Consider the following 17,620-nt stretch of genomic DNA (forward strand, 5'->3'; position numbering starts at 1 on the left):
TAATTTCATCCATTTATTCCACAAACACTTGTGAATGTTATTCTGGGCATGAGGACACAGTGGTGAACAAAACAGATAAACTTCCTAGGAATTTTATGTTCTAAAAAGCTCATGTTCTAGTGAAGATTTAAAAAAAGAAAAAAGGAAATAAAAGGTCCAGAAGTTGATAAATACTAAGGAAGGAAAAAAAAAAAAAAAGGTAAAGGGCATGGGGTGGTGAAGGGTGCTGTTTGAGATGGATGGTTAGGAAAGTTCTCTCTGACAAAGTAACATGATACACAGCCATTTGGATTGGAAAGAGGAGTGTTTCAAACAGCAAACAAAAAGGCCCTCAGTTATGAGGGACAGCAAAGAGGCCAGCTTAGCCAAAGCAAACTGGCAGAGGAGGAAAGCAGTAGATGATGATGGAGCTCCTCATGACCAGGAGTCAGCTTATAGAGTCACGTTGACCAGGTAAGAATTTGGTATTTTAGTATGAGAGAGGTCAGACATAACTGGAAGGTTCTGAGAAAGAAAGTTACGTTTTAAAAGGATACTCTAAGGGGAGCCTGGTTGGCTCAGTCAGTTAAGCATCTTATTTTTGATTTTGATTCAGATCATGATCTCGGGGTTGTAAGACAGAGCCTCATGTTGGGCTCCACACAGTATGGAACCTGCTTGAGATTTTCTCTCTCCCTCTTGTTCTGCCCCTCTCCCTACCATCTATTTAAAAAAAAAAAAAAAGAAAAAAAGGATGCTCTGAATCTTATAGAGGTGAAGATAATGGAAAGAATAAAAGCAGGGACATGCAATAACAAGTTAGAGCATTTGTTCCAGTGAGAGATAATGGAGGTTTGGTAGTGATGATAGAGGTATGAAGCAGATGGATATTTTTAAGGAAGAGAAAATAGTATTTACAGGTGAACTCGTTATAGGATGTAAGAGAAAGAAAAATGTAAATGTTGACTAGAAGTTTTTCAGCTTCAGAAATGTAAAGCATAAAACTGCCATTTACTGAGGTGGGAAAGATTAGAGGAGCAGGTTCAGAAAGATGCTAGTAACATTTTGGCCCTGCCCATTGTACTGAACTCACCTACCAGCTGCCCCCTTCCATTTTAGCTCACTAATCATCTAGTAAATCTCTGGAGAAGCCAAAAATCTTTTCCATTCCTGGGCCTTTTCATTCTGTACTAGATAGGCTTCTGTCTTGAATTGTTCTTCACATTCTTTCTTCACATGAAAGAACACTGCATGTTCTTTCAGTTTGAGTTTGGACCCGGTAAAGAGGAGAATGGAAGGGGCAGCTGCACAGTGGAGGTGATGTTTCAGAGGTGCAGGCAGTGATGAGTGTTGGACATGATGGGGTGGGACAGGAAGGAGATATTAACTGCTGAGGAACCAATATCTTATTTTACATTTAACACTGACTAGCATAACATCAACCTTACTCTCATCAGTATGGGAAGACAAACTCTAACAAAGCATGTCAATCAAATAAGCGTGGTTTTGAAAACCGTGAAACTCATTTTTTGATAGTTCTGTTAATAGCCACCCCCTGCTCCCTGCAGACTCTTAAGATACTGGCAGGACAGAAAGGAGAAAAGTAGAGCTTTCCAGTGGAAGAGGAGCCCAAGGACTGGAGTAGAGTTTGGACAAGACAAGAATGGCTCTGTGAAGTTCAAACCAGAAAGAAAGATGCTTATATCTCAGAACCTGAAATTTCTATAGTCAGATAGATTCAGAACAGGGCAGTGTACCTCAAGGGAGGTACCTCTACTCCCTCATTCCTACATTCTAAAATCCAAGCCTTTCTGCTCATCCATGCCAGAAATTCTTTCACAAGGAACAGCCTTTTATTTTACAGTGAATGAAGTAGGCTTAAAATATTCCTGGGAGAGATGACAAGCTGAACAAAGTTTATACAAAAGATTTGGCTCATGATAGACTCTCACTAGAAACAGATTGGGCTTAACAGAGAGAGAAAAGAATGGAGAAAACACCATATATAAAGTAGAAAGAACTTTACATCTTTCACTAACTCTTTTTCCATTACTCATCTTTGTATCTCTTCCTGAGATTACAAATATAGGGCGGTAACCCTGACTTAATATCTCTTATCTCTTATCCTTAAAAAGACCTCATCCCTCTCTCTGTGCCTCACCTCTCTTCCTGCTTTCTTTCCCACCTCTCTTTCCTGCATTTTTCTATTTCCCTTCAAAGAAAAACTCTCCAGAGTTGTCTTTGCCTTCTTTCTCCACTTCCTCCCCCCACCTTGTATTTATCTCCACTTCCTCCACCCACTCCCTTGTATTTATCAGTGCAGCCCAGCCTGGCTTCATCCCAAGACCTCCCCCAAACTGCTTGTGTAGAAAAACTCAGTGGCCTCCCTGGAGGAGCACTTGAGAGCCAAATTACTCATCTTATCTTGTAAGGAGCATTTGATATATTTGATCATCCCATTCTTCAAATAAAATTGATTATTCCATGTCACCATTCTGGTCTGGTTTTTCTTCTACCTTAAAGGTGCAGAAGTATTGAAATACTTCCTAACTAACCTCTCTGCTTACCTTTACAATCATTCCCTCTGCACACAAGCCAGAGTGGTGTCTTTAAAATGTAAATCAGATCATGTCACTCTCCAACTCAGATGCTTTTATTGGCATCCATTGTGTTTAGAATAAATGCAAACTATTTACCATGGACCATAAAACTCTGGATGGTGTGGCCTCATCCTTTTGCTCTGATGTCATTTTTGTCTCTACACAGTCCCTTCAACCACTAGATCAGACTCCAAAGACTTTGTACTTGCTACTCTCTCTTATGTAAGACCTTCTGACTTCTCAGAGAGTACTTGAGAGGCCTTCCCTGGACACTCCATCAAAAGTGACTACACAAACATTTATACATACACCATGAATCATGTCACCCTTACCTCTCTGTAACACTTACAAATATCTATGTTGTCATTTAATTAATAATTCATTATTTGATTTTTCTACCAGAACACAAGCTCTATGACACCAAGTGTTTTGTCCATTTTCTGCACATCAGTCTCCCCAGCGTTATTTACCAAAGCCTGGTATACAGTAATGTGTTGAATGAATGAGTGAATGAATGAATAATGAAGCTAATGTCTGAATAGGAGAGATGGGTGGTTCAAAGAAAAGGTCCCTGGTTTCACAGCTTTGGTTAGTTGAGATTAGGATTGGTTAGTCTACTCTCTTGTCATTTGAATCTACAGGACATTTTTTGTTGTGTTATTGATACTAATGGAGACGATCTTACTGGCAGAGCAACATACCCAATCTAGGGCCTGCATGGATAGTAGTTTGTGGTTCCCAAACTGTGAGCCACAAAGGATTTCTATACTATTTATTAGAGACTACATTCTCCCAAAGTAAATGAGGGATGTTCCAAGAAATAATAAGTAATAATAAAAACTTTGGTGGAGTCACTGACTTTCTAAACCCATTGCAGCAGATAGTGATATTCCATGTCTCCTCCTCTCCCGCATCATAGAACATAGAGCCCTTCAAGATGCCAAAAAGGATGCCTGTTCTTCAAACAGAACATCCTGCCTTTATTTGTGTGATCAATGCTTTGTATTAAACATGAAAGAAAAGATTAAAAGAAGAAATGATGAAAATCAGTCACTTGTAGCCACGCAAGCTGGAATGTAATATGCACTCCCGAAGAAGGAGCTGGGAGGTCCTCAGGAAGCAGAGAAGTAGAGGGATGTGACCGCAAATTCTGCTTGTCTCTGTGCCTGCTGGGGCACAGTTCAGGAGGAAAGTTTTGCTGAGTCCCTACTCCCCCAGATTCCCTGATGAGGGCATGTCAACACCACCATAGTCAGATCCTTGCAAAAGAGAAGGTGATATCCTATGATTAAAAAAAGAATGGAATGTCAGCATCCCAAATTTTCTTTTTGGGGGCATGCTGCTAGGGCTGGAAGAAAATAAAGAGGTAGTATAAATTTTTAGAGAGTATCATAGCCACATTAAAAAAACGTGAACTATGTAACAGAAGAGTAAGGAACATACCCACCATTGTAACCATTAGCATTTTGGTTCATTTTCTTTTAAGTTTCAAACTCTGTTTCTTTACATACTTCAAATATGGAGAGTTTTGTTTCTTACAATTTTCGTGAAAAATAACATAACATTTTAAGGATATGTAACGTTCACAAGCAGAACATAAAACAGTTCCCTAATGCTCTAGTGTCATCAATGACTACTTTTTAAAAAAATATTTTATTTATTTGTCACAGGGAGAGAGATCACAAGTAGGCAGAGAGGCAGGCAGAGAGAGGGGAGGAAGCAGGCTCCCTGCTGTGCAGAGAGCCCGACGTGGGGCTCGATCCCAAGGCCCTGAGACCATGACCTGAGGTGAAGGCAGAGGCTTAACCCAATGAGCCACCCAGGTGCTCCATGAATGACTTTTTTTTATCATTAGATATATAGGATTTCTTAAAAATTATTACTAATATAATCATTCTGTAGTGAATATCCATGGTTGTACTTTATTTTAAAATACAACTTGAATTCTGGTTCTGCCATTTAGAGTCCTTGATAAAATGATTTATCCTGAGGATTATTTTGATTTCTTCATAGATAAAACAGAGACAATAATTGCTATCTACAGTATTACTGTTATAAGGAGTAAATTAAAGTATATGTGAAATCTCCCAGCTCATGGTAGATGTTCAGTGCATTTCCTGAAAGGGTTTTGTAAAAGTAAGGTGAATATTTCTTAGTGTTCTATTTTCAATTTTCTGTGTTTTTCCATAAAAATTACTGTAATTGAAACAAACTAAATTTAGAAATACTAGGACATTTGAGAGTGCCAGTAGTAGTAAGTTAAGAAAGTCTAATAAACTTGAAATATAGTTTTGTTCCTCTTTTCTTCTAAACATGAAAGATAACTTCATCAAAATCCTAAACTGTTATCCAATATAATCTTATTTGAAGGTAATAAAATAGAGGAGCAGTTATCTGTTTGCATTTATATTTAAATGCCTTCCTTCACCTTTTATGAAGATTGGGATAAGAACTGCACTACTTTGGTTAAGCTCCACAGAGGTTTTAAGACCAATTTCTTACATTTATTAATCACTGTTGACTGCTGAGGTCACACCTGAGTTACTTCAGACCCGGGTATCAGCAATGTCCTAATTCTAATTCCTATTAGAAATTAACAAACTGCATCATTCTCTTTTACTGCTGAGATAGGGAAACTGAAAGAATGCATAAAGACCTGCTTTTTGTTCCTTTTCCTTCTTCTGTTCTTGCTAGGGCCTGCACCACCACGTTGTACATGCCTCAATGCATGTAGTGTAAGACAAGGAGTTAATGATTTCTCTAGAATAGATAGCATCTACGGAAGAACCTGGTAGGAAGGACTAGATTCAGATCACCAGCACTGGACATCTCGATGTCAAGTACCCCAGCCTCCAAGGAAGAACACTTGGCCCTCGTCTTTGTTCTAGGTGGTTTCTGGATGCCTGAGAGGACGCGTACACCAGATCATGATCCTCAATTAAAAAAAAAACAAAAAACAAAAAACAAAAACCCAGGCCCCTAATAAAGACGAGACTCCATCCTTTCCTTTCTGAGTCTCCAGACACTGGAACTGCACGCTCTCTACACCTGCAATAAACTCTGCTTTCACCTCTTGCTGGCTCACATTTGATTTCTATGCTGCATGCAGCTAGGGACCCCCTTGGCTGGTCCTGCAGGACCTCTCTGTGTCCCCAGACCCAGCCTGCCAGGATCAGTGACTTTTAGTAGTTTTTAAGTGGTCAAGACAGTGCTTTTCAAAATGCTTTTAAAGTTACCAACAAGGCATGGAAATACAAAGTTTAGTTTTGATTTTTTATTTCTTTCAGTTGGACAACGATGATTCAGGTGTAAAATTCCCAAACCATCTGAAGTGAGGGGTAGGACGCTATATACTCTAGAGGCCCTGAAATATCCATTTAATCCTCAAACTAAGAGATCATCTATTGGTTATAAAACTGACTAGGCATTCAAAAAAGTTTATGACTTTGTAATCCATCAAATAACAAAGACAAAATATACCCTTATAAACATTATTTTTTTTAAGATTTTATTTATTTGATAGACAGAAATTACAAGTAGGCAGAGAGAGAGTAGGAAGCAGGCTCCCCACTGAGCAGAGAGCCAGACATGGGACTCGATCCCAGGACCCTGAGACCGACCATGACCTGAGCCGAAGGCAGAGGCTTAATCCACTGAGCCACCCAGGCGCCCCTAAACATTATTATTTTAAATCCCATTAATTACATCTTGGGGTTGAATCCCTTATGAGAGTAATTTTGAATAGGGGAAAACTTGGACACTATCAGAAGCTTTATTATTACTATTAAGATCTTTATTAGAAGTTCCTTAACTGTTCTTCCTAAGATAAATAAGGCTTTCAAATATGCTAGTTAATATTGTTCAGGGATGCTAAAAACTTTCTTTAAAATGAAAAGTAATGGGTTATTGATTAAAAAAAAAAAGATTTTAAATGACCCCAGAAGCAATATAATCATGTTTTGGGGCCAGAATTATAAAGAAAGAGATAGTAGAAATCTTGAAGTTTTGAAAAAAAATTCCATTATTGATATTGCTCTAGGGCAGTATTCTTCCTCTGATTTGCCTCACTTGCTGAAGAAGCATCTTAACATGAGTTAATCCCAGAGCTTCACTTTTCTGAAGAGACTAGATGCTTCTAGAAATCTGAAGCTGAAGTGTGTTAGCTCAGTTCTTCTCAACATTTTTTTCTTTAGAGTGATGTGGACATCCTCCCCGTACTCCTAGTAGTTTGTCCCTAAGTCTGTTCTGGGTTAAATGGCTCAGAGTTTTAAGGTCCCATGCGTGAGTAGTTGGGTAGACATGCACAACATTCCATGATAATGCCCTAGCACTGTTCCCTCTCTGATACTGTCCAGGACTCTCAGAGTTCAGAGAAGGAACAGATCCATACACTGGGCTGGTCTCTGATTTTGTGCTGCCTGGCTGGTCTGGTCCTGTCCCTGCATGTCTGACCATCATGTGACCCTATGATGTATCTCCAGCTGTCTCTAGCTACTGGGGCCCTCACTTAGTGCAGTCAGCAGCTGGTGATGTCTGGATGTATGGGTACTTCATCCTCACTGGAGAGACCATGTCCCCACGGGTTACTTAAGCAAGCACGGAAAGAACAGAGCAAGGGAGAAATAGCTCTAAGACAGACAGATTTACGTTGAATATTTACGTTAAAGAAATTCCTTTAAACTAATAGAGACTCTTAAATGAGGAAAAACTGAGATATCTTTGGCTGGAAAGTTTAAGCCTCTTTTCTGAGATATCCAGGGGCACCAGTCTTAGGAAGAATTTTAATTGTCATAGAAAATAGAGGAGACTTTAATTTTTTTTTGGCAGATAAAAATGTGATAGGTAAATTTTGATACTTATCCACATTCCCCTTCATAAACACGTCAAATTTTAAAAGATGACAATGGTAATCTTGGATCTGCTTTATCAATGAAAAAAGTCATTCAACTTACAGTTTATTATGTATTTTATTATGTATGCCCCTCCTTTGACACTGATCACAATACCCAAATATGTCCTCATGTTACTATGGAAAAATAATTCTAGGCTATTCTGATCTCAAAATCTCAAAAAACAAATCTTCCCAATGACAGCTTGGTATGTTGTGTGTGGGGGGAAAGCAGTGTAGTTATAAAAACTCATTTGATACATTTTTCAGATTTCTGGAGTAGAGATAAATATGAGAAACTTTAAACTTATCTTGTGATGTGGACACTTACAGCAGAGAAGAAACTGGAATTTCATACACACAGCCATGCCTGGGGTCACTGCATTCCATCTACCATTAAGACAAAGTGGGGGCACCTGGGTGGCTCAGTGGGTTAAAGCCTCTGCCTTCGGCTCAGGTCATGATCTCAGGGTCCTGGGATCGAGCCCCACATTGGGCTCTCTGATTGTCAGGGAGCCTGCTTCCTCCTCTCTCTCTCCCTGCCTCTCTGCCTACTTGTGATCTCTCTCTGTCAAATAAATAAATAAATTTAAAAAAAAAAAAGACAAAGTGCAAAGAGGAGCGCCTGGGTGGCTCGGTTGGTTAAGGGACTGCTTTTGGCTCAGGTCATGATCTCGGAGTGCTGGGATAGAGCCCTACATGGGGTTCCCTGCACAGTGGGGAGCCTGCCTCTCCCTCTCCTTCTGTCCCCGCCCCTGTTACTTGTGCTCGCTCTTCCTCTATCTAGCAAATAAATAAAATCTTAAAAAAGACAAAGTGCAAAGGTTCACACCAAGCAATGTGTATAGTTTGTATATTACACACTCCCCAGTTACTCCTCTTTCATTTGGTAGTGAATATTGTGTGCTGAAATGCATTAAACTAAACTTTTAACAACAGTTTGGAAAAGAAATATGTTGCTTGTGTTCTCTGCAAATAAGGAATATTATTTACCTTTGTTTCACAGTGTGACTTAAAAACACACTCAGTTTCTCCGTTTCTGGGTCAACAAAGGCTTGTTTCATCCTTTGTCAGCTTAGTAAAAGCAATATCCAGTGTCAGGGTCAGATCTGGGCCAGGATCACACCTACTTTTGTCTTTTTCTATCAGGACCTCACTGGTATAAATAGAAAGGACCCAGACTGGGACTCAAATGCCTTGGGTTCAAATTCTATATGCTATTGTGTACTTTGGACATGTCTCTTTTCTAAAACTCCCATAAGTAAATACTCCCACGGGGCATGTTGTGTTAGCAGGTGAATGGAGCCACACGGTGTTTAATAATCAAATGTGGGCACCATTCTTATTAGCACCATGCTCCTTCAGTGTTAAAACTTCTGAAGCAGCATAGGGTGATTTGAGGATGCTAGTTTAAAAAAAAAAAAAAAGGCAGTTGAAACCTAATTCAATAGTGAAAATTATTTGAATCTCTTCTATTTAATATCCCCTGCACACAGTCATTCATTTCCTCTCTTTTAGCAGATTAGTGCTTTTGGAGTTTCATGACTTTATCTTTTTTTTTTTTTAGATTTCTTTCTCCCCTCTTTTCTTACATTGTTTGGGTGGATGCTGCTTTGACCATCATTCAACATTACACCATAAACATAAAAATAAAAATTTATTGAAATGTTCTTCTCTGGTAATACTAATTCTATAGTTTCTCCCTTTCCTAGTAAGTTATGAATCCCAAGACTGGTTTGAGGCCAGTAGGCTGTGTTCCTTCAGGCTGTCTCAGCTCTCTGGTTGTGGACCACTGGCTACAACTCCCCAGCTCTGATCTTCTGACTCTGGTTCCTTTCAACTTTCATGTTCCCAACACCTCTCTTCTGGTTACAAGGCCTTTCCCATTCAGCTCTTTGAGAAGATTCTAATCTCTTTCTTCTACTAGGGCATGGCAACATACGCTCTTCCTATAAGATTTCCTGTTTGTACCTAGGTAAACATCTTCCTTTTAGGGTGAAGATCACTTTAGAACACGCTGCCCACTACTTAAAAAATACTAGAGGTTCAAATGTGATCATCTAAGTTGATGGTGTCACAGCCAAGTGTGCTTCCTTCCAGGCAACGGTATCCGAGCATGAGCCTAATCATTCTCAGTCTCTCTTTCTCCCCCATCTCTCACCACCCTTCACAGCAGGTTGTCTGAATTAAGGTGTTTACTTTTAAAAAGGCAACAAAATACTGCAGAGAGATCAATATAATGAGAAGACAGATAAGCAAGCTGAATTGTGACAGATTCCAGCAGCATTTCTACCAAAAAAGAAAACAAATCAAACTGCAACAACTAATTCTCTGAAAGAATGTTCAGACTTCCAAGTGGATCTCTGAATGGTAAAGCATACAAATCAGGTCAAGTTTTTAACATTCCACTCCACTACCACCTTTTTCTCTTGTAGACATATACTTGTCATAAACTGAATAAAATTTCCCTGTTCCTATTCCAGGAAACCTGGCTTAATAGTTCCTATGAAAATCAATAATAGGTTTCAACTGACAGAATGCTTGAAGAAGTTTCACTTCACTTGACACAGCTTGTTATCTGCAAGCTACTTTCCTTAATGTGTTCTGAGATCTCAATTGGGCCCAGAAAGTCTATTTGAGCTACAGATTTATATTCTCCTTTCCTTCACTGACCAAAGGTGACCCTGACTTCACTTTTAGAGCATATCCATGAGTGGTTAAAAGTGGCTATGGCATCATTTAATAGATGCATATCTTTAACTCAGATGGACCCAGACATCTCTCTTACATACATCATAGCAAATGGAAAATAAAAGGCTCATGACAGTTTTCTGTGTTCCCAAAAGCTAGGCAGAAAGAGACAAGAGCAAGTAATCCTAAGTTTACCCAGTGGGATGAATGGTATTATCTCTATTTTAGGATGGAGGGTTCTGGAAATCTCCTCTAATGGAGATGACCTGAAGATTCACCTACCAAGAATTTGGGAAGAGGACTAGGTATCTTCTGTAATTTAATGGAGAACAAACTTTCAAATTCTCCTGCAACATCATAGTTATATACTCAAATAGTTAACTCATAAGCGTATAAGGAAAAATGAATAGACATTAAATACTAAATCACAGAATGATTAGCAGATCACAATGTGTGTTTCTTCAACTAACTCAGAAGAAAGGCCTCTTTCATTCTTCAGCACTTACGGAAATTTTATAAAAGTTAAAGGCATTTTCTCAGAAATTAAATTATTCAACAAAAACCTTCATAGAAATTGATAGGTAGCTTTATATTCTAATAACTAAAATAGGGCAAAATTTAGACCTGGAACAGTTTCTACACTGTGGATGTAGTCACAGTGCTCCAGTGCTGAGAAACTGATAGAACCATAAGGTTGAAAGCACTCTAAATCTAGTAATCACAAGCCCCCAAGATTTGTTTACATAGGAGTTCACAGGATCAGAAATTTTTATTTAGCACCAGATTAAATTTGATAATAGTAGTAAAATATGTACCCATTTTTGCAGAAATTTTAAAAACACTCTAAAAACAATATAATTAATGTTATTCATCCAGAATTGCACAATGTGTTGGGTGCTGCTTACCACTCAGTTTTAAATGAAGCAAATGAGAACATCAGAATTGCAAAGAAGGAACAGGTACTATCATAATATAAAATGCTTGTGTGGAGCCTTTATAATCAATAGTAAGAATAATTTTCCCATTTATAACAAACTTCCTGGGTGTTGAGAAATATTTTACACAAATTATCTCACTTTAATCATCACTAGAACACTATGAGCTAGATGATCTTAAAGCCATTTTACAGATGAAGAAACTAAGTTTCAGAGATTTATATAATTTGTTGTAAAGCCACACAAGTAGTAAGTGGCAAAAGGGATTTTGAACTCAATCTGTCTGGCTCCAGAGCCCATAATCTCACCCCACAAATGCATAACCACTCTTTTTTTTTTTTAATTTTTTTTTTTAATTTATTTGACAGAGAGAGATAAGCAGGCAGAGAGGCAGGCAGAGAGAGAGGAGGAAGCAGGCTCCCCGCCAAGCAGAGAGCCCGATGTGGGGCTTGATCCCAGGACCCTGAGATCATGACCTGAGCTGAAGGCAGAGGCTTAACCCACTGAGCCACCCAGGTGCCCTTGCACAACCACTCTTAAGGAGAATCAGAAAACCTATACGTGCTGAACTCACATGCTGGGATTAGCTCTCAGACTCACAAATGCTGATTTTATATACTGAGACTCAGTACTGGGTATTTCATGAAAGGGCACAGATTTTACAGTAAGCTGAATGCAATCTCTTCCAAGAGCTGAGCCATACAGCTAGAAATTTCATCTCAATTCTAGAATTCAAATATTTGTCTCCAAAATTCCAGGGACACTATAAATGATTGGTGACCATGATTTTCTTAAATCTCACTGAGTTCTTCTCGAATCTGAGCTATACGGATAGGGCTGAAGTGTGATTATTTAGATACGCCCTGAGGTATGTACTCCTCAGGAAAAAAGGTAAAGCCTGTGACTCACTCCTGAAATAGTAACTGCATTATCACTGTGCCATTCTTCCAAAGTTGTGATTCCATTTAACTCAGCAAAATTCAGTCCAAACTGAAGGTTCCATCTGCTGAATCTGTTCAAATTCTGACACTTTCTCGAATCTGTTTTTCTCATTTTGTGCAGTTTTAAGTTCAGCATATTCGGAAGTCGTGTGATATCAGTAAAAAGGTTCCGTCTAGGGGGTTGCCAGGACAACACCGCCAGAGCAACAGGTAGAAGCCACACTCCGACCCGAGCAGAGCTGCAGCTGCGAGCCGGATGACGTACTACAGGCTGACCGAGGACTGAAGAGCAGGTTGCAGAAGTCAAAGATGCCTTTTCGCCATTTGACAAGGATGATGATGGAACTGTAACAGCAAAGGAATTGGGAACCGTAATGAGGTCTCTTGGGCAGAATCCCACAGAAGCAGAGTTACAGGACATGATTAATGACGTAGATGCTGATGGTAATGGCACAATTGACTTTCCAGAGTTTCTGACAATGATGGCAAGAAAAATGAAAGGCATGGACAAGTGAAGAAGAAATTAGAGAAGCATTCCATGTGTTTGATAAGGATGTCAATGGCTGTATTATGGCAGCAGAGCTTTGCCATGTGATGACAAACCTGGGAGAGAGATTAACAGATGAGGAGGCTGATGAAATGATCAGGAAGGCAGATATTGATGGTGATGGTCAAGCAAACTATGAAGTGATTGTACAAATGATGATAGCAAAGTGAAGATACTGTACAGAATGTGTTCACTTTCTTGTACAAAATTGTTTGCCTTTTCTTTGTAACCTATCTGTAAAATGCTGTCAAAAAATATGCGCGTGTAGTAATTAGGACTTCACTCCTCCATGCTTTCTTCCATTATTTTATTGTCATTGTCTTGAAACCGTATTTTAGAAAATCGATCAAGTAACATGTTGCATGTGGCTTACTCTGGGTATATCTAAGCCCTTCTGCACATCTGAACTTAGAGGGAGTTGGTCAAATGAGGAATCATCTGGGTTATGCCTTTTTAAGCAGTTTTCTTGAGGAACTGACAGCATATTGTTGAAGTGTGGAGCTGTAACTCTGAGTGGACTACGGACAGTCACAATATGCACTTAAAAGTTGCACTGTTGCAAAATGGATATTATCCAGGTACTCATACACTGTTTTTTTTGTACTGCTTGTCCTGTACCAGAAACATTTTCTTCTATTGTTGCTTGCTTTTAAACTTTGTTTAGCCTCTTGAAGAAAATCTGCTTCTGGAACAATTTGCCCCAAATCCACTTCAAGTTGTAGATTTGTTTTCCAATAAAAAAATTACAATTCACCACCCCCCCAAAAGTTTCTGTCTTCTAAATCACGGGTTATCCTAACAGCTGTGCCAGTTAGAATCCTTTAATGTCCCTAAGTTGTTAATCTGAGGTAGTAGCTTAGTGAGTCCTTTTTCTCTACTTCAATTTCTTCTAAATATCACATAAAATGGAGATTATAAAGGATCATGAATGAAGGGAAAAAAAGGTATCCTTGTTCCCTTCACCTTTGATTCATGTTTTACAAAGTTCATGGAAAAAGTTCCACTGATATCTGCAATCACTTAGTTCTTCTATGCAAGGCAATAAAGAACTTGGGGTGACCAAAATGCCACTGCTTATGAATCTGTACTTGTTCCAAAACAGGCCACTTTTTTCCCAAGAGGAGAGTATGGATGCCACTCCAAGTGATTTGATGACTATCCCAGTACAAGGAACTTGAATACTAGCAGAAAAAATTAAACAAATACATGATCACAAAAGCCTTTCAATTCACTTTCCTCTTTGTTTACTCTTAGTGTCCTCAAAACTCTGTCTGTATTAATGACACAATGAGATGAACAGATATTGCTTCTGGAAATGTCTAGGTTTTTCAGTAAAGAGATGGTTCAACTATTTTCTGGCACTTCAATACATTTGTAATAGAGAGAGTCACTGGAGTTTACCATAACATTTAGAAACTGCAAGATTTTGAAATGCTTTTTGAATGGCCAGAAGAAATGCTAATTTATGATAAAATAGGATGTCAATGTTGAAGTATGTTTTAACCTAAATTTTTGGCTGAGAATTTTCATATATGCTGAGATACTGAAATACCAGCATGGATGCTAGTATATTGTCTTATATTCAATAATTATTGATTTTTGCTATATTTTCTTTCTCTCCCCATATGTACACACACTACTCACACACTTTTTTGTTGCTTAAGTATTTGAAAGTAAGTTGCAGGTATTATTACTTTGGTTAATATGTATTTTGATGTATGCTAATTCTATGAAATATAGTTATCTATACATAAAGTACATGGTATTATATCCATATATAAAATATGTCAGTTAAAAATATTTTTATTAGTCAAAATACCCAATTGTCTAAACATGACAATTTGTGTTTATTATAAGCATTAACTCGGTCCTATACCTGATGACCAAAGAGATATGGATTTCTCCATAAGAGCTAGTGCTTTAGTCTATCTTCCTGTGGATAAATGAGAGTCAGTGTCTATCACCCAGATATGTAAGTGCCTAACAGATTCTCAGTGATGAATTAGGAGTAAGCCTCTTATTGCCAATGTAAACTAACTCCTTCTCCAAATATTAAGCTATAGAAAGGTACATCATATTACCACAAAATAAAATTTAGGCAAACTGCCTTTAAAAAGTATTTAAACAGATCCTGGGAAAGAGGATTATTGTTATCAAATAATTGTAAAAGAGATGGGAAATCTTTCTTGGACTTAAAAGTGTTCATATGTGAATTTAATCACCTATAAACTGGATTGAGTTTTCTTAGGTTTATTAACTTTCTTGAATATGATATAAGTTTCACTTATCTTCAGATAACAGATTGAATGGCACATTTTGAAATTCACCTCGGAAGTCTTTTCTTATAGATAGTATTATGGGCAGAATTTTATCCCCCCAAAAAAGATTATATTGAAGTCCTAACCAGCGGTACTTCCAAAAGTAACCTAGTTTGGAAATTGAGTTGTTGTGGATATAAGTTCATTTAAGATGAGGTCATAGTAGAGTAGGGTCTGCCCCTAATCCAACAGGAATGGTGTTGATGAGGGAGCAGGAGGCTGGCTGAGGACAAAGCAAAAGCTGGCACCTTGCACCCCCTCTCCATCTGCTCCCCTCCAGTAATATGTGTAGCATTCCTCAGACACCCCTGACCGCCATAAACAAATAGCTCCCCTTGGTTTACAAATGTCCTAGAGATCTACAAACAAAGAAGTTACCTTGTGCTATTGATAATTTCCAGAGGCAAATAACTCAGTTCCTCAAGCCCTCCCCTCCATACACAAAACTGAAGGAGGCTGGGGTAGAAGGAAATGAAAATAAAGTTAAATCTCTTCTGAAGCTAAATCTCACTAACAAAGATGCTTAATAGCAGGATTGTGACTTCCCACCAGGAATCTCCCAACTATCTTGATGTCAATAGCTTGCCAAAAGATAACATAGATCAAGCCTGAAGACCTCCGGGTATCCCGAAGACCTCCGGGATACTCCTGGCACCTTGTAGCCCCCCTTCCCCCAACCACAGGGTACATAACCTGCCGTCCCTCACAACCCGGGGCAGCAGCTCTTCCTGCCCACGGGTCCTGTTCCCGTGCTTTAATAAACCACCATTTTGCACCAAAGATGTCTCAAGAATTCTTTCTTGGTCATCGGCTCCGGACCTCAGCCCACCTCACCTCACCTAGGTTCTAGAACTTCATCAGTGTCATTCTAAGAAGAGGAAAATTTGGACACAGACAATGTACAGAGGGAAGATGAGCTGCAGACACAGGGGGAGATGGTGGCCACATGACAACGGAGGCAGAGATTAGAGCGACACATCTGCAATGCAAGTTTCTGTCACCAGGAGCAGGAGAGAGGCATGGAACAAGTTCTCCCTGAGCACTCTTAGAAAGAATCGACCCTCCCAAAACCTTGATTTCAGACTTCTGGCCTCAGAACTCTAACGGAATAAATTTCCATTGTTTTAAGCCTCCCAGTTTGTGGTAGTTTATTACAGCAGATCCAGGAAATTCTCATAGTTAGCTGATAACAGATGATAGGTAGATAGATAGATAGCCAGACAGACCATCTTTCAGACCTTTTAGGTTTAGGTCTAGTCATAAAATGAAGACTAGAGGAATTATCCAGTGAAGTAATATAGTGGTCCCAAAGTTATTAGTTGAACCACAAAAAACTACCATTTTTTTAGGTAAAAAAATGATTTAAGAGAGGCAGTTTTATGTGGCTCAATCTAATAAATAGATTGATTAAATAATTCCATTTCTAAAGTCCCCTCTTTCCTGAAAGAGCAGATCTTTAACTGAATTCACTAGGAAAATGGTTTGTTTTCCTTGCATTGCTTTTCTTCCGTAAAGCGATTCCTAGGCTTCATTCATTTCATTTAGAGAACGAAGTTCTGTCCTCATGACCTATAAGAAAGGAAGCTCTGGAGGCAATTGCTTTTTGAGGTTTTGCCTCCTATTTCTCTCATTTACACATCTCTGTGCATGGTTTATTCTAGGAGACAATGCTGGAGATTCCATCCAATTCACGTTCAAAGCTTGGGTTTCTCCAAGGGATTTCTCTCATTGCATTTGGCACAGCAGTGACCGTGTTTGACAACATCTGCCTTACAGCACCGCTCAACAGCTCCATCTGACACTTGGTTCCCATCCACATTTTCTTCCTGCCTGTCTTCTGAGGAAGATGTTTCCGCAACAAAGGTGGAGAAGAGTAGACAGCAAGGGCAAACCAGAGCTTTACTTTCCCAGAACCCACAAATTGTCTTCTCCTGTCTCTTGTTCTAATTCAACCAAAGATTTTTGACATAAACCAGTATTTTCTCAACCAGTTCTTTGTCCTTTGGGAGTCTGAGCATTCACACATCATTTCTGAGTGTTTCTTCTCCTACACATTCATACAGCTAATCCCTTTCAAAGTTTCCTCAACTATGAAAACAAAACAATCACTCACAAATTTTACTGACACTTTTTTTAACCAGCAAGAAAGAATATAATCAAGTCCAAAAACATCTATGTGACCACTGCTAAAACATGCTTACTTATCTTCATAAAAAGTAGATATTTACTTACAAGTTCCACTTCATAAAATTGTAATAATCCTTAGTTCAAATAAATGTTATGACTCTAAGAAATTGATTTAAGAGAAAATTCCAAACCTTATCAATCAACAGATTCCTCTACATTCTGGAGTACTTAAATCATTGCCTACACCAAATAGGAAATCCCTTTGGGTTTATAATAGCAACTGCCATCTAAATTATTAAATTATTCTTCAATTAAACTGTCTTTGTTAGTTTGCTCTGGCTTTAAATTCTAACAGATTGTTTCAAAATGTCATTCTACTTCTACTCAATTGAAAATACCCTGCCATTATTCTCTTCTTCGTTGTATGAGATTCTAAAATATCCCTGGGCCAGACAATACATAAACAACTGGTGATATTAGAAAAAAAAATCCTTCAGCCTAAAAGAGGTATCATTTGATTTCAAGATTTATGATATTTCTCTCCTCAGCATACTTTACAGCTGGGTTTTCGTAAGTATATATATTTCACATATG

At 38.6% G+C, this 17,620-nt stretch overlaps 1 protein-coding gene and 1 pseudogene across 3 annotated transcripts in view; one reads left to right on the top strand and one right to left on the bottom strand.

Annotated features, from left to right (window-relative positions):
- The window catches only part of CAMK4 (calcium/calmodulin dependent protein kinase IV), a 235,755-nt gene that overhangs the window by 95,713 nt on the left and 122,422 nt on the right, over positions 1–17,620 (bottom strand). The gene's annotated exons all lie outside the window — the stretch shown is intronic.
- Positions 272–12,751, top strand: LOC123938310 (annotated as a pseudogene).

Source organism: Meles meles, chromosome 3 (genome assembly GCF_922984935.1).
Source record: "Meles meles chromosome 3, mMelMel3.1 paternal haplotype, whole genome shotgun sequence".
Lineage (NCBI taxonomy): Eukaryota > Metazoa > Chordata > Mammalia > Carnivora > Mustelidae > Meles > Meles meles.